The sequence below is a fragment of the Telopea speciosissima genome, chromosome 6 (genome assembly GCF_018873765.1).
Source record: "Telopea speciosissima isolate NSW1024214 ecotype Mountain lineage chromosome 6, Tspe_v1, whole genome shotgun sequence".
Classification (NCBI taxonomy): Eukaryota; Viridiplantae; Streptophyta; class Magnoliopsida; order Proteales; family Proteaceae; genus Telopea; species Telopea speciosissima.
The window spans coordinates 13,301,832-13,325,189 of NC_057921.1; the positions used below are offsets into that span (position 1 = coordinate 13,301,832).

Below are 23,358 nucleotides of genomic sequence, written 5' to 3' on the forward strand. Positions count from 1 at the left end.
TACCTTTCCTAATAGGCATAATGGCTTATTATAATTTTATGGTTATTAATTTTATTTTAAGCATGTATGTGATAGCTTTGTGGGGGTATGTGTCATAACCATTATGACATAAGTTGTCATGGTAATGGCTATGTGATGTACATGATCATAGTGACATTGGATTGTCATGGTAATGGTCATGTAATGCACATAACCATTATGATATAAGTTATCATGGTAATGGTTGCATGATGGATGCATTGGATGTATATGATCATAATGACTTGGATTGTCATGGTAATGATGATTTTATGTGTTTTTGGGCAATTTTCACATAAAATATTGGAATATTATTTTAGAGCATCATATATGTAATGAGAACCATGGTTATGGGATTTAAAAATTACATGCATTAGATGTAAGTGTGTGCTAGGCATGGCATGGATGTGATTTTATATGTAATTTCCTTCTTTTCTCTAGGTAGTCCAATTTTGGTGGACTAGTTTCCTGTTATGTAATTTTAATTATTTGGAAAGAATTGTAATATTTTTGGAATTAATTTAAATTTATTCATTGTAACCCCTTGGAGACCATTGTGGATTATGGATCGTGGATCATGGATCGTGGATCGTGGACCATGGATCGTGGATCATGGATCTTGTCGGTTCATTGGAGAGAAGATTGAAGGATGGACTTGCTCACTTGGAGTGTCCAAATTTATTACAGTTTTGGAATTTTCCTGTAATAGTTAGTTGCATATGCATTATCACACTAATTTTGCCATGTGTGGGAGTAACATATGAGGCTATGATTGCTCCCATCCATCTTTTAATCAAAGTGAGTTTGTCTTGGATATGAACTCATGTTGATTAAAGATGTTATCCCATAACCATTGGTGTTTATATGTGTATAGTTTTTCTTGGATGGATGTGCTATTGTGTTTATACATTGGATGTATGGTTGTGGATTATATACGTTCCCATTTTTCCTCATTTTCAATACAAGTGTGATATGAAAAACCCTGGTTGGTGGGATTTTCATGGCCTCCCTTAGTTGGTGAGTGTAGAATTTTCATTGATCCACCCTTGTAGATGCCGATAGGATAATATTTGGGTGAATTGCTGAAATTGTCTGCACTCATCTCACATGTGATAGGTAAAGAAAGTGGTCAGTGGTATATGTACTATGATAATAGGCATTAACCCACAAATACCATAGTTTCCTCCAAAATTAAGGGTAAACACTTGACTTGAGTGTGTGTCAGCCAATAGGAATGGGCATGACACTCAGGTGGCCAAATTACATTGGAAGTCTAAGTGACAGAAAGAATAGTCCACCCAACCAAGATGCGAATGATGAACTCCGATAGGCTAAGTCAGGAGCATGAGGGTTGCTCGTTTCCAATTCGTGCCCTATAAGCTAGAGGGAAGCTTAGGGTATGATTGACCATTGATTGTTCTTACCCCATTTATTTCAATGGTTGTAGATCATGCTAATTATTAATTTTTATACATCATGTAAATTTTAAAAATGTCAACCCAAATGAACTATGCCGCCCTTATCAAAAATCATATTTTGATCTGCCCAAACTATGTTGACTGGAGGAGGAACATCAAGTTACTCCTATCTGCAGAAGGTCTAATGTCTATCCTAGATGAAGAAGAGCCTGAATTCCCTAATGAGGAGAACCCTGATTCTAAGCCAGCCTATGAGTTGTTTTGACAGAAAAACTCTAAGGTAAAACTTCTCGTGTTGAGTTCTCTGGAGAAGACCATCGATGATTCGGTCAAGGGTCTGTACTTGACCAAGGACATGATGGAGGAGTTGAAGGAGATGTATGGGAGAGAAGAAAGACATGCCCATCGTCAACTGGTGACACTCCATAGCACGAAGATGGCTCAAGGTACTCTGGTTATTGACCATGGCATGAAAATGTGGAACTTGTTCCAAGAACTAGAGAACCTTGGGACGTCCTTCAAGCTGAATTATAAAACGGATGTCATCATCTACTCTTTGCCTCAGGAGATCTACGGATCGTTTATTGTTAATTATAACATGAATAAACTTTCTGTGGAACTCCCTGAGCTGGGCAACATGTTGCAAGAAGTGGAACCTGCATCCAAGAAGCAGAAAGTGGAGGTCTTGACTATAGAGGACAAGTCTTCCTCCTCAAAGCCCAAGGGCAAGAAGAAGAAGAAGAAGGCTGACAAAGGCAAAAACCCTAAGGTTGGCAACAAGGGAATTCAGAATAACAAGGGCAAGGGGACTTTTTTCTATTGTAAGAAGGACGGACATTGGAAGAAGGAATGTCGTGCTTTCTTGGCTGCTCAGAAAAAGAAACAGGAGAAACAAAAAGAAGGTATTTCTGAAACCTTAGTCCTTTATGAGTCTAATTTGTCAGAGGAACCTACTAACACATGGTTGGTGGACTTGGGGTCTACCGCCCATATTTGTAACTTGTTGTAGGGGTTCAAGCTGACAAGAAGACTGAGTAAGGATGAAGTTCGTTTGCGAACGGGTACGGGTGCTGAGGCCGTTGGAGATTTTACTTTAGTTTTTGATAATAGTACTTTAATTTTGAGAGATTGTTTTTATGTTTCTCATTTTAGGAGGAACATTATTTCTGTTAGTAGGCTTGTTTTGGATGGTTACACTTTCCTTTTTGGTAATGAGTTAACTATTCAGCTTAATAATTCATTTATTACTTCTGGCCTACTAGATAACGGATTATATCTCTTAAAACTGGTACTAGAGGTTAATGGGATCTCTAATAATTCTTTGAAAAGAAAATCAGCCCAAGATAATTCAACATATCTTTGGCACTTGAGGTTAGGTCATATTAGAGTAGAAAGGATAAACAGGCTGGTGAAGGATGGGCCTTTGGAATCATTAAAGGTAGAACCTTATCCAACCTGTGAGTCATGTCTATAAGGAAAGATGACCAAGAAACCCTTCTCTAACAAGGGAAGAAGAGCCGAAGCTGTGCTAGAATTGATACACTCAGATGTATGTGGACCCATCAACGTTCAGGCGAGGTATGGTTACGAATACTTCATAACCTTCACTGATGACTACTCTCATTATGGTTATATATACTTGATACACCACAAGTCAGAAACCTTTGAGAAATTCAAGGAATTCCGAGCAGAGGTTGAAAAACCAGTTGGGTAATAGCATCAAGTGCCTCCGATCTGATTGAGGAGGAAAGTACTTATCAGATGAGTTCAGGGATTATTTGAAGGAAGCTAGGATTATAACTCAGTTGACTGCCCTAGGAACACCTCAACAGAACAAAGTTTCAGAAAGGAGGAACCGAACCTTGTTGGACATGGTTCGGTCCATGTTGAGTTATTCAGAATTGTCATTGAGTTTTTGGGGTTTCACACTAGAAACTGCCATCTATATACTGAACAGGGTGCCAACAAAGTCTGTGACCAAAAAACCTTTTGAGTTGTGATATCGGCATAAGCCTAGTCTTCAACATCTTAAGGTGTGGGGTTGCATAGCACATGTAAGGAAACAACAAACAGATAAGTTGGAATCCTGAATAGATAGATGCTATTTCTTGGGATACCCTAGGACTACAATAGGCTACTACTTCTATGACCCTGTCAATCAGAAAGTCATAGTTAGTAAGCATACGACGTTTCTTGAGGATGATATGATCTCACCAAGATCAGATCCAGTGGTCATTAAAGAAATAACTGATGACCAAGTACCCTCTGCATCGACAGAGGTTCCAGTTGACGTACCCACAGTTGAGCAACAACCTCAAGAGCCTAGGAGGAGTGGAAGGTATATCAGGCCACCAACTCGTTTGAACCTTCTCACAAAGGAGGATCACAAGGTGGAAGAATTCCACATGGTGTCTGATTGTTCGGACACAGATCCTTATACTTACACTGAGGCTCTTAAGAACTTAACTAGGTGAAATGGCAGGAAGCTATGCGCAGTGAAATAGATTCTATGATTCTAACCATGTCTGGACTCTTGAAGATCTGCCAGAAGGGGTAAACCCCATTGGCTGTAAATGGATCTACAAGAGGAAGAAAGGTGTGGATTGAAAGGTGGAACGTTTCAAGCCAAGACTGGTGGCAAAGGGATACACTCAGAAAGAAGGTGTTGACTATGATGAAACCTTCTCACCGGTAGTGATGATTAAATCCATTCGGATTCTATTGTCGATTGTTGCATACCATGATTATGAGATCGGGTAGATGGATGGACAGACCGCTTTCCTCAATGGTTATCTTGATGAGGTCATATACATGAATCAGCTAGAGGGTTTTATCTTCCCAGGGGAGGAAAACAAAGTATGTAGGTTGTTGAGGTCCATTTATGGACTAAAACAAGCTTTCAGATCATAGAACATCTGTTTTGATCAAACTATCAAGGAATTTGAGTTTGAACAAAACATTGATGAACCATGTGTGTATAAGAAAATCTGTGGGGGTACCATCTGTTTCCTTGTCCTTTATGTGGATGATATACTGCTCATTGGGAATGATGTGGAGTTACTTTCATCTGTAAAGATGTGGTTATCCAAAACATTCTCAATGAAAGATTTGGGTGAAGCCAGCTACATCCTAGGAATTAAGCTTGTGAGAGATCGCAAGAAGAGGATGTTGGGATTGTCACAATCTACCTACATTGACAAAGTGCTTGAGAGGTTCAACATGCAGGATTCTAAGAGAGGTAATGTACCTCTTAGACATGGAATCGGTTTATCCAAGTCACAATGTCCTCAAACTCCTAAGGAAATTGAGACTATGAAAAGAGTTCCTTATGCTTCGGCAGTAGGAAGTCTGATGTACGTCATGTTGTGTACCAGGCCAGATATTTGTCATGTTGTAGGGATTGTGAGTCGATATCAATCCAATCCAGGACAAGAACACTGGACAGCTATCAAGGGGATCCTCAAGTATCTAAGGAGGACCAAAGATTACTTCCTTGTTTATGGTTGTGATCAGTTGTCAGTGGTTGGATATACGGATTTGGATTTTCAAACTGACAAGGATGACAGAAAGTCTACCTCTGGGATGGTTTTTGTGATTGGTAGGGGTGCAATGATTTGGAGGAGTACCAAACAGAAGTCAACAGCTGATTCCATGATAGAAGCTGAGTACTTGGCAGCTAGTGAAGCAGCCAAGGAAGGTGTCTGGCTCAAGAAATTCTTGATAGACCTAGGGATGGTCCCTGAGCTAGTGGAGTGACCCATACAACTGTTATGTGACAACAGGGGAGCTATAGCACAAGCGAAGGAGCCAAGGGCTCATCAGAGGAACAAGCATGTGGAGCGAAAATATCACTTGATTCGTGAGATTATTGAGCGTGGTGATGTAGCCATAGCTAAGGTTGACACTGCAGATAATCTATCGGACCCCATGACTAAGGCATTGCCTCCTAGTGTTTTTGAGAAACATGTTGGGAATATGGGGGTGAAGTCCATGGGTGACTGGCACTGAGGTACAAAACTCCTTCTATTGAATTAATGAATTTTGTTTTTGATTAGCATGATCAGTTGTTGAGCTCAGTTATTGTCCTTAGGTATTCATACCTAAAACTGTTCACCACTGGGGATGGGACTGGACATCCCATCCGGCATGGTGGTCACATTGTGTGTGCTTAGGGAGGATATTTTCCCAAGACACAAGTGTGAGTGTACATTTGGTGTGTACATTGGACTGGATCACTTGAGAATTTCACATGTGGTGTACTGTCAGTTTATAAAGAAAATGAGATTCTCTTAAGTAGTTCATGATTGGTCCCTTGACCTGAGGGGTCCTTATCGACGCATTCATATGTTGAGAGTTTTGGTGTACTAATGGTTGATGTCTTTCTCTGACTATATATCGATGCACTAGATTCTCAATGTCTGACAGTATTCGAAAGAGATGCCCAACATGAAACCCACAGCCCATACATTGGGAGTATGTTGAGGAGAGTATTCTATATAGGATTGGACCCAAATCCGGATCCGACAGCATCTTCAAAATGTTTTTAAAATATTTTAGTTATACGTATAAAAAATAATCTATTTTCTTAAACATTTTATTTGAAATGTTTTCTCTCAGTCCAATCAAGGTAATTGAATCTCTCGATCGGTGTATCGGTTCATTGAGGATTGACAATCTTGTACACATGCCTTATATTGAACCATGCAACATTATTTTGTGGGGGAATGATGTGTGTTTTAACTACTTACCTTGGGCATAGGTTATTACATCTGCTTAGCATCTTCAATGTTGCATTTCTTAGAAGCTGAGTGGAATCTCATTACGATCCTACCCCTTTCCTTTCGGTTCCATTCATCTACGCTATAATGGTTGATCATGGTTTCCTTTTCATGATCCTCTTGTAAGATTGGATCTTATAGTAGGATGGAGGAGATTGTTAGAAAAGGAAAGCCAATGGGGGAATAGTGGATATTCCACCCAAGATCGGATTCTTCTAGCAATGTAAATCTTTCTTCATTGAGGAAGATTGCATGGGTAGATAATTGAGCCATATTTGGAAACTCAATATATCATAACCATGTGAGCTAGTTTTTGGGATTTTGTGAGATGCTACTATATAATTAGTGGGATTACAAAATCACACAATAAGGGACACCAAAAACCCAAAAACGTTGAGCTCTCCCTCCTCTCCAAAAACCGTTCTCCCCTCTCTCTCTTCTTTGGTGTTTGATCCTAGAAGAAGATCACTTGGTGGTGTGATCCTTGGTGTTGTGGAGGAGATACACAGCTTGACCGTGGGAACGCAAAGCTTGCATGGTGCGTGGAACGATCAAGAAAGGGCTATCATCGATTGGAGGTCTTGCACTTGGGAGGCTTAGGTAATAATCGATCCCTGCTTCGTTTTGTTATTGAATTTCTTCTCCCATCGATATTGTGATCTTGTTTACGCTTCCGTTGCGATCACACGTGCGATGCTTTCACCCTAGTTGCACTTATACAAGGGGCATTTCACCCTTTGTTCCAACAACTACAACATCAAATACCATCCCATGCCCAACCTCAAACCCAATCATCACTTCCTCCCCCTCAACTACTTCAAATGATCCAAGTTCTCTTCAATCAATTAATCTGGTTGTTGATTTACCAATTGCAGAACCAACAGGAAATCAACATCCCATAGCAACTCGCACAAAGGAAGGCACTCGAAACCCCAAAACCTTTCTTACACTTACCAAACCAGTTAACCCTAACACCACTGAAGCTACAAACTTTGCCCAAGCAAATCGTTATGCCCATTGGCGTCAGGCTATGGATTCTGAATTCAATGCCCTTATCAAAAATGGGACTTGGACTCTTGTTCCATTCTTTCCATCTCGAAATGTAGTAGGTTGCAAATGGATCTTTCGAATCAAGCATAAGGCTGATGGAAGTATAGACCGCTAAAAAGCCTGACTTGTGGCCAAAGGCTACAATAAAAAAGAAGGGCTTGATTACAATGAGACATTTAGCCGTGTCGTAGAGCCCACAGTGATTCGTCTGATTCTATCCATTGCTCTCACAAGATCTTTGCCTATTCGACAACTAGACATCCAGAATGCCTTCCTACATGGCATTCTAAATGAGGAAGTCTTCACGACTCAACCATCTGGTTTTACTAATTCAAATTTTCCTTCCCATGTTTGCAGGTTACATAAATCTCTCTATGGCCTAAAATAGGCTCCAAGGGCTTGTTTTGATAGACTCAATTCCTTCTTTCTTGAAAATGATTTTGTGAGTTCAAAGATAGATACTTCTTTATTCATTTACCACACAAATGAAGGAACAATATACATTCTAATTCATGTAGATGACATCATCTTAACCGGTACAAGTGATGCTATTCTAAAAAATTTTCTATCAAAAATAGGCAGCGCATTTGCTATCAAAGATATGGTCCCTTTACATTACATCCTTGGTATAAGTGTTGAACAAATGGTTACTAGTATGCATCTTTCACAATGACAGTATGTCTTAGATCTATTAGCAAGAGTGACAATGGCCGACTGTAAGCCAATTTCAACACCAATGTCCCCCTCAACAAAGCTCACCAAACTCTCAGGGACACCAATGGAATACCCTACATTATGTCGAAGTACTATGGATGCCCTACAATATGCAACACTTACAAGACTGGATATTCAGTATGCTGCCAACAAAGTTTTCCAATATATGCATAACCCAACAATAGATCATTGGATAGCCATAAAGAGAATACTTCGCTATTTAAAAGGCACTGTATCTCATGGACTAATGCTCTACATGTGCTCTAACTTAGCCTTTTTTGCTTATTCTGACGCTGATTGGGCTGAGTGCCCCGATGATCAAAAATTGACAGGACGGTTTTCCATATTCATTGGTAAAACTTTAATTTTATGGAGCTCACGCAAACAAGTAATGATTTCAAGGTCAAGCACACAATCCGAATATCGAGCCATTGCAAATTCAACGACAGAACAAACATGGCTCCACTCTCTGCTCAAATAACTTTGCATATTCATTCCGTCTATTCTAACCTTGTGGTGTGACAATGTGGGTGCAACTTATCTTATTGTCAATCCAGTATTTCATGTGCGCACCAAACATGTTGAGATAGATTTTCATTTCGTCAGAGACAAGGTGGCCAAAGGACTTCTTGATGTGCGGTTCATCTCTACCAAAGATCATTTGGTAGATATTTTTACAAAGCCTCTATCAACTCAACGGTTCAACACCTTACTCACCAACCTCAATGTGACTGCAGCCCCCTTGAGATTGACGGGGAGTATAAGGGAGAACCTTTCTCCAACGTTTCTCTCTACCAACCACCAGCTGGAAGATAAGAGCCTTGCTCTAACGGCTATCTTAGCCAACCTAGAAGATAGGAATCCAATCAAGGAAACCCAATATAGTAGGTGGATAATACCTTACTCCAAGGAAATCAATCCTAATCTCACTCAATATCAAATTACCTTGTATAGAGGGATTATTACCTCAATCACTCCACCTATTCCTAAGGGATTATTGAAAGTTTCTCCGAGCCATGGTTTGAGATGTCGGTATCGTATCGCCCAGTACCGGTTTTGCAAGTGACTGATCCTGATACTGTGTCGATACCGCATCGGTGACATAGTATGGCAAAGGGTAAAATGGTAAAAAGAACCTATTTTTATAGGAGAATTAGGGGCAAATTTGTCCAATACGGCTAATCAGTGCTGATACCAATCCGATACCATATCGGTTTCTAGATTGACTGATACCCGTTCCGATACCATGCACTAAAACCATGCTTGGAGCAGATATATGAGAGGACAGAAATTGAGGTTTCTAATATTGTGGAGGGGTAAAATTGGTATAGGAAGATGTGGACGACCATACAATGAACGGTTCTTATGGTTCCTCCCATATTCACAAGAGAAATGAATGCTTTTTAGCTACTAGAACTAGTTGGTTGGATCGATGTCATCTTTGTCTAACTTTAGAAACTTGGATAATGAAGTTATAATTTATAGCTAGAAACCCATTGGATTGGATTTCATCTTTGTCTAAACTTAGATATTTCTAGTTTGAGTTAGTCCTACAAATTATGTTTCTTAGAATGCAAAGCATATCGAAAGCTTTTTAAAGAATAATAATGGGTTCGTGTTGGAGAGATATGCTACTTGTTTTAGGTTTAACCCTCTTCAGCCTTTCACCTTCACGGGCAACTGAAGTTTCTTATGACAAGGGTCAGCTTCTGATCAATGGAGAGCCAAGAATTCTGCTTTCTGGGTCAATCCATTATCCACGCAGCACGGTGGAGGTAAAGTGATTGATTGATGGGGTTGTTTTCTTATTATTAATTTGTGAGAAAAAAAACTTTGTTCGGGAGTGCGCCCTACACCAGCACTCCCATAAGTTTATCTCTCTCTTCCCTATATGAATAAACACCTTTACCTATTGTTTTGAGGAAGAGAGAGATTGACACGAGAGTGGTGGCGTGGATAGGAAACTACTTCCCTTAATTTGTTGTTCAAATCATACTTTTCGCCATAAGAAGCAAGTTACAAATCCATCTCTTTCAATGGTTCAGATGTGGCCAGATCTAATTCAGAAGGCCAAGGAAGGTGGACTTGATACCATTGAGACTTACGTGTTTTGGAATGCCCATGAGCCCCATCGTCGCGAGGTTTTCATCACTCACTCAAAACTATAATTAATTAGTATATCTTAAATAATGTACACAACCTTACCCTTGCTTTTGTGGAGAGGCTGTTTTCTGACCTAATCAGTATATCTTCTTCTATTAAAAATGCTAACCATTTTCTTCTTCTCTGTGTCCTTCTTAATTAATTGTTTCTACACAGTACAATTTCAAAGGGAACCTAGATCTCGTCAGATTTTTGAAGACAGTCCAGGAAGCAGGCCTCTACGCAATTTTATGCATCGGTCCTTATGCGTGTGCTGAATGGAACTACGGGTAATTATTACATATATGTATTTGTAAGTGAATGTCTGAATGACATTTTATAGCTTATAGGTGCGTTTAGAACTTGACACCTTTTAATTGCTCCTTATCTTATTCCCAAAAATTCTTTAAGGAAATGGTATAAAAGGATTTTCAAAAATTATTTGAAAGTGACATATAGTTGTCATTATTAAAAGGTGTTATTTCACATATTTCAAGTACAAATGTGAAATGAAAATATTTATCCTTGTTGAAAAAATAGTGTGGACTAAAAGGACAAAAAAAAAAGTAAAGTTACAAATTATTTGACACCTTGATAGGTGTCGAAAAGAAAATCCCATTCACCAAGGGGCACGATGGGAATGGATATTTTGGAACATACTAAAACCCTAGGAGGGGTTTGTGAACCCTAAGATGGGTGGAAGAAAACTTTGTCCTTTCTATTATTCCAAAAGTTTCATCCAAACATCAGAACCCAAGAGTGGAGAGATTACTAAATTAAAGAATCACCAAAAGCTTAAGGCCTCCAAAAAGAGACAAGGAAAGAATGATGAAATTCATATAAAATTCAGATAACCCAACAAAATTTGATATATAACAAATCCAAGGAGCTGGTGGCTCAATCCAGGCTACCCATCCTCCCATGCCAAACAACACAATTAAGAAATTTAACCTTTAACATTTACCCTTCCATTGTTTAGCCTTTCAAGTATACTAATTAGATCCCATTTTTCTTGCCAGAGGATTCCCTGTGTGGTTGCACAATCTACCAGGAGTCAAGTTCAGGACAGATAATCAAGTGTTCAAGGTTCAGATATGCATTTTTTTTTTTTGTTTCCTTAAATCACTGTCACTGTTTTTCTATGTGGAGTTGATGATATTAAAACAACCTTTTTTTTCCCCTTCTTAATTACAGGATGAGATACAAAACTTCACTACCTTAATAGTTGATATGATTAAAAAGGAGAAGCTCCTTGCCCCTCAAGGAGGACCCATAATCCTTACACAGGTCTGTCTATACTACTACTATTTTTTTTTTGCTAACGAGAAAACCCATGAACCAGCTTGGCTTTACGGTTCAAGCCTTAGGATAAACCCCGATTACACGAAGCCTCCCCCCACACCGTGTAATACTTCATTCGAGGAGATTTGAACCTGAGACCCCATGACTGAAGCACATCGTCCTAAACCAGTCAACTTATTATGATATTTCTTTGTTTCACAACAGATTGAGAACAAATATGGCAATATAATGGGCCCCTATGGAGAAGAAGGGCAAAGATACATCCAATGGTGTGCAAAAATGGCTGAATCCCAAAATACTGGCATCCCATGGCTCATGTGTCAACAAGGAAATGCACCACAACCAATGGTATATATATTAGAAACTATTTTTATGAACATATAAATCTATCTATTTATATATATATTTTTCAATTCTTGCTTCTGATCATAGTACATAAACTTCTTCAGTTCTTATTCTTTTTCTTCTGATCATGGCTGATTGCTCATTAATCTTTCAGATTAACACGTGCAATGGATTTTATTGTGACTGGAATTTCAAGCCAAATAACCCAAAGAGTCCCAAAATGTGGACTGAGAATTGGACTGGGTGGTGAGTATACTTCATTCCAAACAATATAGACTGAAAGAAGAAAGAAAAGCTTGGAAAATTAAAGGGAAGCAAATTGAAATTAAATCAAAACTAAAATAGAAACTTTTGTAATAACTACTTAACATGATTGTCTAAATAACATTAAATCATTCCAAATATAGCTATTACATTTTACTTTACTCTGCAATCAAATCCCTTGGATTTCACTTCCCTTCACTTCCTTGGAATCAAACCTTCTGATATTTCTTCCCTGTATATAGTCTGAAGCTAAATGGACATTCTTTCAGGTTCATTGGTTGGGGTCTCCCATTCCACCAGAGAGTGGCTGAAGATGTGGCCTTCGCTGTTGCCCGTTTCTTCCATAGCGGTGGTGTTCTTCAAAACTATTACATGGTTAGTTTCCACTCTTGAAACCACAGAGAAAGATTCTTTAGAAACAAAATATATGTAGGAGAAGACACTGATATTTTCATGACTTGGTTTCAGTACCATGGAGGAACCAATTTTGGTTGTACATCAGGTGGCCCATATATCACAACATCTTATGATTATGATGCACCACTTGATGAATAGGGTAATCTTTAATTTTATGTTAAGATTAAATGTCAAATTGCACAGTCATTATATGTACAAATTTGATTAGTTCCATCTCCTTTACTTAATAAATCTAACTCTTCAGGGCTTTTGAATCAACCTAAGTGGGGACATCTGAAGAGACTCCATGAAGTCATTAAATCGGCTGAAAGGATTCTTGTCCAACAGTTAGTGACACACAAAGACATTGGAAGCAATGTGGTGGTTAGTTGCAATATGTCCTTCCAATTCTTGTAACCTTTGGCAAATCATTAAAATTGAAAGTAAATGGAGGTGATGATTTGAAATCTTTTTTGTTATAGTTATCTACATTTATCAACAACTCTACTGGAAATTCAATTTGCTTATTGAGCAATGTAACCAATAACAAAGATGTGATTGTTGACTTGCAAAACAATGGCAAGTACTTCTTGCCTGCTTGGTCTGTTAGTATTCTTGTTAATTGCAACAAGGAAGTCTACAACACTGCTAAGGTAAAAGGAGAGTAATTGAAATTGTTGCATATTTAAACTGATCTTCTCAATAGATTAAAGCATATAATTAGTTTATTTTTTATGCTTGCAGGTCAGCACCCAGATATCCTTGAAGACAAAGAAACCAAGTAATGTTGAACTCAGTTGGGTTTGGAAGGCAGAGCCTTTGAAAGATGCCCTAAAAGGAAAGGGCACCTTTACTGCAAACAAGCGTCTTGAACAAAAGGCAACAACTATTGATGCTAGTGACTACCTGTGGTACATGACTAGGTATATATAGTTTTCTATTCCTTTAATTTCTTCATTTTCATAGGATGTTGTCTCTAATTTGTTAGGACCTTGGGTAGAACTCATCTTCAAAAGCTAGTCGTTAAAGAGAGGGTGCCCAAGTACCTATAACCCCCATATATATATATATATATATATATATATATATATATATATATATATATATATATATATATATATATATATATCCGATGTGGGACTATTTTTTCCGTCTTCCGCATGGAATCCAACATAATTATCATCTTAATTTAACAAAACTCACTATTTTATATTGTTGCCATGGTCTTCTAGGGTGGACGTCGATGCATCCTTCCCTAAAAATGCAACTCTGCGTGTGAATACAACAGGCCATGTCCTTCATGCTTATGTTAATAAGAAGCGCATTGGTAATTTAAACTTGAGCATACACTATATTCCACCTATATGTTTTTAGCATTCATCTAAATATGTAATATTTGAAATTAATTTTCTGAATTTGGTGGAATTAATAACAGGATCTGATTGGCGTAGTGGAGGTGGTTTCGTGTTTGAGAAACCAGTTAATTTGAAAAAAGGGGTTAACCTAATATCTTACTTAGCGTCACTATTGGACTACCGGTACTTAATTTGTTTTCCTCAATTACCATTTGGATTAACTACTTACTTTTCATGCTTACAATACTAATTAACATCTGTAGACGCTGATTTTTTGTCACCCCCTAATTGGCGATGATGACAACGGGACATGGACGATGGACGACGCACTCTCCCTCTTTTCAGACCCAAAGATACCTGACCCATAAGACCAAGAACCATACTGAGCACAAAATGGCCCATTTTAGGCCCAAAAATAAGGAAAAAGGGCACTGCGCTCCCACGGCGCCGTGGACTCTTCCCACGGCACCGTGGACGCCTTCCCACAGCACTGTGGGCAACTTCCCACGGCACCGTGGGGATGTGTACCAGATTTCCACGGCGCCATGAGGGGGTGTGACATCAGCCTACTGACATCACCCATGGCGCAGTGGAAAAGTCCCCCACGGTGCCGTGGACATCTCCACGGCGCCGTGGAGGACTTATTCGGCCAGGAGAGAGAAGGGGTCCCTCCCTATAAATAGGAGGGTCCCCTCCCACATTTTCCAAGGAATTTTGGGTAGAGAGACCCTCCCCAAGTGATTCCTAGCCTCTTTTCCTCCCTTTTCACCCTCATTTCTCCTCCTTCTCTCATGAGTGTGTGACTGCTTGAAGTTTTCTTGTGGCGGACAGATCCTTCGACTGTCCCTCTGAGTATAGAGCGCTTTGGCTCCTAGGCGTTGGTATCCCGTCTGTGCACGGATAACCATCGAAATTCCTTTATTACAGACGTTATTCTGTCTGTTTACTCCATTCCAAATCACTCGAAAGAGCCGTTACTCTGCCGAGAAAGAAGCAGCGTCGGTCCATTCGTCTATCTCCCCTGAGCCAGGGGAATACAACCATACAGGTATAATTATTGTATTTTTGCTGATCCAATGTAGTCCTTTCACATTTTATTGTTTTAGTCTGCATTTTTCATATATATAATGTAGTTTATTATGCTTTAGTTCAATTCATAGCATCTGAATGTAGTTCATAATATCCCCCATCCTCGTAATAAAAGAGAAAGAACATTCATCCTTATGTAGCATCTAACACAGAGAGACCGGCTTCGGCAGGGCGAGGTGGGTGCCTAACACCTTCCCATACTCGTAACCTGACCCCTTACCCGAACCTTTGGTCGGACCATATGGAGTCACGTAGCCCGATTCCGCTCACCACGGGTAGGGCTACACTTAATGGGTCCTAGGCCCTAACCCTAGGTGGCGACTTCTCATTATATTAGCATATTTTAATGCATGATCCCAATCCCCTATTTATCGATATTATACATTGACAATGTTATCCACATCCATACACACACACATGTATCTCCCAAAACCCTATGTCGCCATATACCACAAAGGGCTAAGGAAACCTTCGTCCCGAAGGACCGCGGTACTTACAGTGGCGACTCCGCTAGGGATGTGGTGGACAAATGTCCACCCGAGGTCAAACTCTCTAAATAGGTGCTATCAATAAATGACAGAATGTTCTCTCTAAACTTTTATAAAAAAGAAAAATAAAAAATAATAATAAAAGAATATAATAAAAAAAATATATATACAAAACAAAATACAAAAAAAAAAAAATAAATGAATAAATAAATACCATAATATGTTTATCTGGCTAACCCTTGTGTGTACTAACCGCATCATGCATAGTGCTCGAAGTGAAATCAAACGGCGAGGGTACTCCCTGTCATGCCTTTACCCTCGGGGAGGTGAGGCACGTCATACTAAGTACTCTGAGACCGGATGATAGACGCTTCCTGTACCACTTTCTTGCACACATACACTGCATGGGAACCCCTCTTACCCCCGTAGTTAGTCGTTGGACCCCATGAGTAGTCATGGGTAATTCGCGGCGAAGCTACAGCCCTTGATATTTACTGTACGAGTTTAGAATCACCAGCGAGGGTATTCACTAGTGTGTTGTGGAGTGCTTTGCCACTCAAAAAAGGCACTAGCTCGATTACTCTGAGTTTGTGTGACCTATTCTCCAGGTATATCAAAAGAACCACGTGCCTACAATTCGCGACCACGAGCGATAGGTATATCGGTTCTGTCAATGGTGGCCTTGTTCTGTCCTATGGAAGCCTACCCCTTACATGCATCATGTAGGAAAATAGACCACATATGATTAGGGTACGACACAAACTAACCTTTGTTAGCTGTAAGAAAGACCGAGTTTAGGGTCATTTGACGATTAACCTGGTTTTGATATGAGATGCCACCAAAGATAAGGAATTCCATAGTCCCACGATGGTCCCTCAAAGAAAAATGGAAGTCCACTTCCAACCTTACATGTTCCTCGAAAAAAAAAAAAGAAGGCATCTCATCTTGACTCCAGACATAATCATCAATAACCCGGTAACGAGGATCTTTCTTTTGTTTATTTTTTTTTTGTATTCGAAAATGCTTGGGCAATGACAACATTCAAGTCCGGTCTCGAAGAGTCTTGAAACTCAAGACCACTCCGATTACTTGAGTCGAATAAAATAATAAAATGATATGAAACAAATGTCATAAAATACAAAAAAAAAAAACCATAAAAAAAAAAAAACTCAAAAAGAAAAAATGACAAAAATAAAATAAAATTCTTCTTTAGCCTTCTTAGGGTCTAAACTAGGTATTCTTCTCTCTTTCGTAGAAGCACGATTTCGTCCTTATCCATCTGGGTCCGACGCGACAGAAGGTTGACCCGAGCCAGCCCACCATTCTCCTCAAGATCCCTGATTCCTTCTCATTCTTCTAGTTCATCTTCTGAGATATCACTTGTGAGTAACATGAATCCTCCGGAGGATCACCTGTCTGAAAGTCACGTCGAAGATCGAGTGGATAGGCTGCAAGTAGACATGACCGAAATGCGGCAACTCATGGCACAACTAGTTCAGTCGGTCAATGAACTATCTAGGGGCGGATCCATAGCTAGACCAGCAGAGCAAGAAGCCCGGAAAACTAACCCAGCAACCATCAAGACTCCAATCATCATACCAGTAGAAGAAGGGGAAGATAGCCACCCTATGGACCCTCCTGAGACTGAAAGGGAGAAGAAAATGAGAGAAAAAGTAGCCGAGTTGGAATTGGTTGTCAAGGGAAAAGTCAAAGAAAAAGATGAAGAAGACTTGGTATTCTTTCCCGAAGGGAAAATCCCTGAAGATTTCAAGTGGAAATTGGATAAGTTCGACGGATCGGGAGATCCTAGGGCTCATCTCAAGATTTTTGCCACCATTGCCAGATCATGGGGGCTTTCTGAAAACCAAATGGGACAGGCGTTCTTACATTCTTTGGCCGGATCTGCTTTGAGGTGGTTAACCCAGCTTGATCACACTCAAACCCAGTCATGGGCCTCTGTGGTTAAAGCCTTCACTAAGCAATATTCATACAACACCGAGATGGATATTACTCGAAGAGAATTGGAAACCTTGAGGCAAGAACCAAGTGAAGAGTTCTCAAACTACGTCATGCGGTTTAGGGAGAAGGCCGCAAAAATGTGGAACAGCCCTACTGAGGAGGAGCAGGTCGAGATAGTGTTAAAAAATTTGTATGGGGAGTACCGTGAGAAGATATACTACCAGCACATCAAAACATTTGATGCTCTTATGACAATTGGGAAGAAGATTGAAGATAAGATCTTTAAAGAAAGGCAGAATCAGGGTATGACCCGTGAAGCATCAGGAAGCTATTCGGCAAGGAAAAGCCCAAGAGCCAAAGGAGGAATGCTGTAGGAACAAGCAGCCAGGCGGTAGAAGTCCAGGTGGTAGCCACAGGATCCACCCCTCTTATGATCCAAACTGAATCTGAAGCATCCAGGAGGAATTTCAACTTTGAAGGAATGACACCCTCATTGTTATTCACCAAGCTCAAGAAATAGGGAATGATCAATTCAGTTCCTCCTAAGCCTATGGATTTGAATAATCCACCTACCTGGTATAAGCCCAATCTGTACTGTCATTACCACGACCAACAAGGCCATCATACGGATAGATGCCTAGCTCTTAAGCATGTGATCCAGGACTTGATTGACAAGAGCAAAATTGAACTTCAGAAGAAGCAGCCGCCAAATGTCACCACAAATCCTCTTCCTAACCATGGAGTAAATATGCTTCAAGAGGATGCCGGGCAAGAAGATCCTACCACCTTGATTCATCCAGTCGGGAAGAGGAAGCTAATGAAGGCACACATCTATATAGCAATGTTGACCAAGAAACTTAAGGAGGAAAAAGAACCACAGATTCGACAAGAGGTGTCTCAGGAAGTGGATCAGCCCGATTCCCCTTTCTATCATCCAAAGTTAGAAGGTGCCACATGGGTAGAATACCAGATACCTGCATGGAAAATCTCACAACCACTGGTGAAGGGGACCTATTCCCCAAAGTCATCTACAGGATCAGTAAACATGCTGCAGGAAGAGACACCATTCCAAGATCCTACTACATTGATCCAGCCCATCCCGTGGTATTCAGGAAGAGATGAGTAGTCACGGCAAGCACAGGCAGAAAGGATACAGGTTTGCATTTATTACGCCCAAACCAACTGTGATGGGAATACCCGAACCAACTGTGATGGGAATACCCGAACAGGTGGGCAACCATGTGACCAAGGCAGAGGTATAGCATCCATCAACCGGCTTAAAAAATTGGATTTCTTGGAGTATGGATTAGAGGGTCTCGAGATAATGACACCATTGTGCAAGTATGGTTTCTCATCATCCGAAATATGTCACCTGGTTCTTGAAGAAGAGGAAGGGATTGAAATCACCAGAGTCACACCTCAGCTCGTTAAAGCAGTCTCAGCACTAGCTATTGGATAGGCTCTGACCAAAGAAGTCTCTCTTGTCCATATAGGGGGGGATACTGACAATAGCTTAGATGAGGAAGGAGACCAAGAAATCCACGAGGGATGGATAGAGTATGCTGAGCAAAGTCCAACGATGGAGGATGAAGGAGTAGAAGCGATGGATTGGGTAAATAACATCGGAAGCGATGATAATAATGACCCTACCAGCCTTATTCAAACCGTATCATCAGATGAGTATGAAAGTAGAGATGATGAGGAGATATCATCTCCAGAGGTTCCCAGAGGCGATTGGATGGTGTCCAGAGAAGATTTTAAGCGTTGGAGCATGAGCGCCTTTTACCAGGTTGCAGATATACTCGATGTTTCCACCAATACTCAAGAGATCCTGTACAAGGCTACTTCTCTATTTCCAGATCTGGTGTGTAGTAACCTCGCAGGACGTTGTGAGAGCTTGGTGATGCCAAATGAGAGCGATGTACTCGCTCGAACCCTCCATGAGATGAAAAACATGACTTGGTTAGTCAATGCTTTGACCTGTGATCTGTTCGGAACTCCTCCAGAAGACCTGGTCTTGTATTCAGATTCATTCTCCTTTCTGGATCCACCCCGAAGAAGTGAAACATGGGACGCATGGATCAATGATATCAGCCTCGGGGAATTTCAGATTGACCCCACCAGAGGTATCTTTCCTATGCACATCGATGATGAAGGGGAAGAGCCGTTGGAAGAAGAACAATCATCTGAAGAAGATGAAAGTGAGCAAGAATCTGCATCAGAGGAATCCAATGATGAAGTGTCCGAAGGGGAAGAAGAAACAGAGGATGAGGAACCTTGGCAACCAAGGACGCGTCTGGAGAAGTATCAGAACATTTACGGACCCGCACCATGGGAATTATCATTCCGGGTGAACAAGATCCACCGGGATGTAGATAAAATCCAGGAAACACTCATGAGAATGGTGGTCTTGGATGATAAGTACCAGGAAGAGCTTCAACAGTTGGAACCTGTTAGAGAATAGTGGGCGCTCCCTCAAGCAATTCACCATTTGGAAAACTCTGTAAAGCTAACTTTGGCCTTGGCACAAGACCTATGTGGGACTCCTCCCCCATCTCCGTATCAGGGTAACAGAGAATACCATGCGTGGGCAAGAGTACATGATGATTTCTATATGTGTCATGTCAATGAGGGAGAAGCAGTAAATGATCGAATAGGGAATATCCACCCAGTTATTTCAACCCCAGAAAAGAGGTCCGAAAGTTTAGTTTCTCAAGGAGAAAAGAAGGATCGCAGCTTCTACAAGTCATTGGCGGAAGCAAGAAAGATGTACCAAGCGGCTTCGGAAGCCTTTCATGCCATTGGCCAATTGATACCAGAAGAATCCCATACAATCCAACAGGTTGCTGAAAAGCGAGAAACCCTGTTAGGAATCCTAAATCAAGCCCAGAAGTCTATCATGGCCTTGTCTGATGAAGGATGTAAAACCCGAATTTGTCCCAAGGGTCCTCTTATCATCACTGATAGTGACGAAGAAGATGGGGACTTTTGCCCAGTCCGGTTGGTCATTAAAGAAAGAGAGTCAGATGTGGCGGAAACCAGGAGTGGCCGAAACTTCAAGAATAAAGAGTTGACAGTGGAAAAATATCGGTCTAGCCAATCAACAACAGTTGTTGAGCCAGAAAACCGAGTACTAGACCAATTGAAGAAAGCCCAAGCCAACATCTCAATCTGGGGATTATTAATGGCGTCGCCAACCCACCGAGAAGCTGTTTTGAAAGCTCTTACCAAGGTTCAAGTGCCCATAGAAATGGGGCCTGAGGAATTATCTCACATAGTGGGAGCCACTTACGCCATTCAGTCACTCTTTTTCTCAGAAGAGGATTTACCCCCAGGAGGAAAGAATCACAACCGGGCGCTTTACATTACGGTGGAATGTAACAAGAATCAGGTCCCCCAGGTTCTGATAGACAATGGGTCCACCCTCAATGTGATGCTCCTCAAAGTAGCCAGATGCATGGGTTTATCTCTAGACAAAATGAAGTCGTCCAGTCAAACCATCAGGGCATACGACAATTCCAGAAGGGAGGTAATTGGGATTCTTACCACCAGTGTCAAGATTGAACCAGCCTGCTTTACCATAGACTTCCAAGTCATCGACATTCAAGCATCCTTCAATATGTTGCTTGGAAGACCATGGCTGCATTCAACGGGAGCCCTAGCATCAAGTCTTCATCAAAAGCTGAAATTCATATATGACCAGAAAGTAATTACCATCTTTGGAGACCCAGAAATGGTACACACTTTGGCCAACATTGAAGTAGGTGGTTCATCTTCATAGGAAGTGCAGCTGGGGGGTTTGAAATTGGCCACATTTGTACTACCTCTGCAAGTGAAGAAGACCAGAGTCTAGGGAAATTCCTGACAATGTGGAGCGAGGCCTCTGTAAAGATTATGAGAAAGATGAAATATTTCCCTGGATTAGGATTGGGAAAAAACCAACAGGGGGTACCGGCGTTCCCGGAGATACCAGCCAATGCCAACCGTTGTGGATTAGGGTTTAACCTGAAGAACCCAAGGAAGAAAGCCACAGGATAGAAGAATAGTACGGCAAATGGTGAGCCATATTTCAAGACTCTGAATGGGTACTTTGTGAAAGAGGGAGAAGACTTCCCTTACTGTGAAAATCCAGAACCATGGTTCAATCAAGAGCAGGGCGAACGTCTACCAGGACTTGAAATATTCTTTAAGAACGAAGTAGACTGGATAGCCATGGAATTGGATCAAGGCAGCAAGAAGGAAGTCACAGGGGATCAATGGATCGGCGAATTGTTCGAAGTAGCGGTGATCATTGAAGAAGAAGAAGAAGGACCGGCACCATATCTTCTCATACAACCTCTCCAAGGATCCATAGCGAATTGGGCAAGAATGATGGAAGATTTCCATATTAATGAGTCGAAGTTGTAACCAGCTCTAGCATAGTCCTGTCTAAGTCTATCTCGAGTCAGATTCGAGTCCGGTGGAAATGTCCAGTCCATTGGGTCTGTCTGTACTCTTCCCCTTATCATGAATGAAATTACTGATTCTGAGTATGTTTCTTCTTCTTCTTCCTATTCTTCTGATGATGATAATGTCTTAGAACATCATAATCTATTAGAACGATTGGAGCAAAGAAGAGCTCAACCCGTCCGAGAGGATACCCACCCCGTAAATATAGGGACCGATCAATGCCCTCGAATAATCAAAATTGGTGCTTCTCTCAACAATAACGAAACATCCCAAATGATCTCTCTCCTCAAGGAATTTGAGGAAGTCTTCGCCTGGTCCTACAACGATAGTCCCGGCATCGATCCAAAGATTGTGCAACATGAATTACCAACATATCCGGAGGCTCGCCCAGTCAAGCAGAAGTTAAGAAGGATGCGGCCGGAATGGAGTGAGAAGATCAGGGAAGAAGTAATCAAACAATGGAATGCAGGATTTCTTCAAGTAACCTAGTACCCTCAATGGTTGTCCAATATTGTCCCAGTCCCTAAGAAAGATGGGAAGGTCAGAATGTGTGTGGATTTTCGTGACCTAAACAGGGTCAGCTCGAAGGATGATTTTCCGTTACCCCACATTGACATTTTAGTAGACAACACTGCAGGCCATGCTCTACTGTCCTTCATGGATGGTTTCTTAGGATATAACCAAATTAGTATGTGCCTGGAGGACAGGGAGAAAACTGCCTTCACGACACCCTGGGGTACGTTTTGTTACAAAGTAATGCCTTTTGGGTTGAAAAATGCTGGGACAACATATCAAAGAGCGGCCAGGCTATCCTACACGACATGATACACAAAGAAGTAGAGGTATATGTCGATGATATGATAGTCAAATCTATTGACCAACAAGGCCATTTTGCAGCTCTCAGAAAGTTTTTTGAAAGAATCAAAGAATACAAGCTAAGGCTGAACCCTCAGAAGTGTGTGTTTGGGGCCAAAGCAGGAAAATTACTGGGATTTCTTGTCAGCGAAAGAGGGATAGAAGTGGACCCTGACAAGATAAAAGCCATCACGGAAATGCCACCACCCCGGACAAAAAAAGAGGTACGAGGGTTTTTGGGCCGCATTCAGTACATCAGCAGATTCATATCTTGGTTGACATCCACTTGTGAACCTATCTTCAAGCTCCTAAAGAAGAAAGAACCGAAAGAATGGAACGAGAAATGCCAAGATGCCTTTATGAAAATCAAAGAGTATCTACTTTCTCCTCCTATACTTGTCCCTCTAGTGTTCGGTGAACCTTTGCTCCTATATTTGTCAGTAGGAGAAACAGCGGTCGGATCAATAATGGCCCAAGTTGCCAAGGCGGATGGAGAAGAGCATACAATCTACTATGTAAGCAGGAAACTCATCGAGTATGAAACTCGATATGCCCCAGTAGAAAAGACATGTACATCTCTGGTTTGGGTAACTAAGCGCCTGAGGCACTACATGGTGTCACATCCTGTCAGGTTGATCTCTCGGATGGATCCAATTAAGTACCTCTTCAAGAAACCAGCATTGACAGGGAGGATGGCTAGGTGGTTGTTGCTATTATCAGAATTTGACATAACTTA

General features: G+C 40.9%; 1 pseudogene; it reads left to right on the forward strand.

The window, feature by feature from the left end:
* Nucleotides 1-230: 230 nt before the first annotated feature.
* The window catches only part of LOC122664953, a 32,695-nt pseudogene continuing 9,567 nt past the window's right edge, over nucleotides 231-23,358 (forward strand).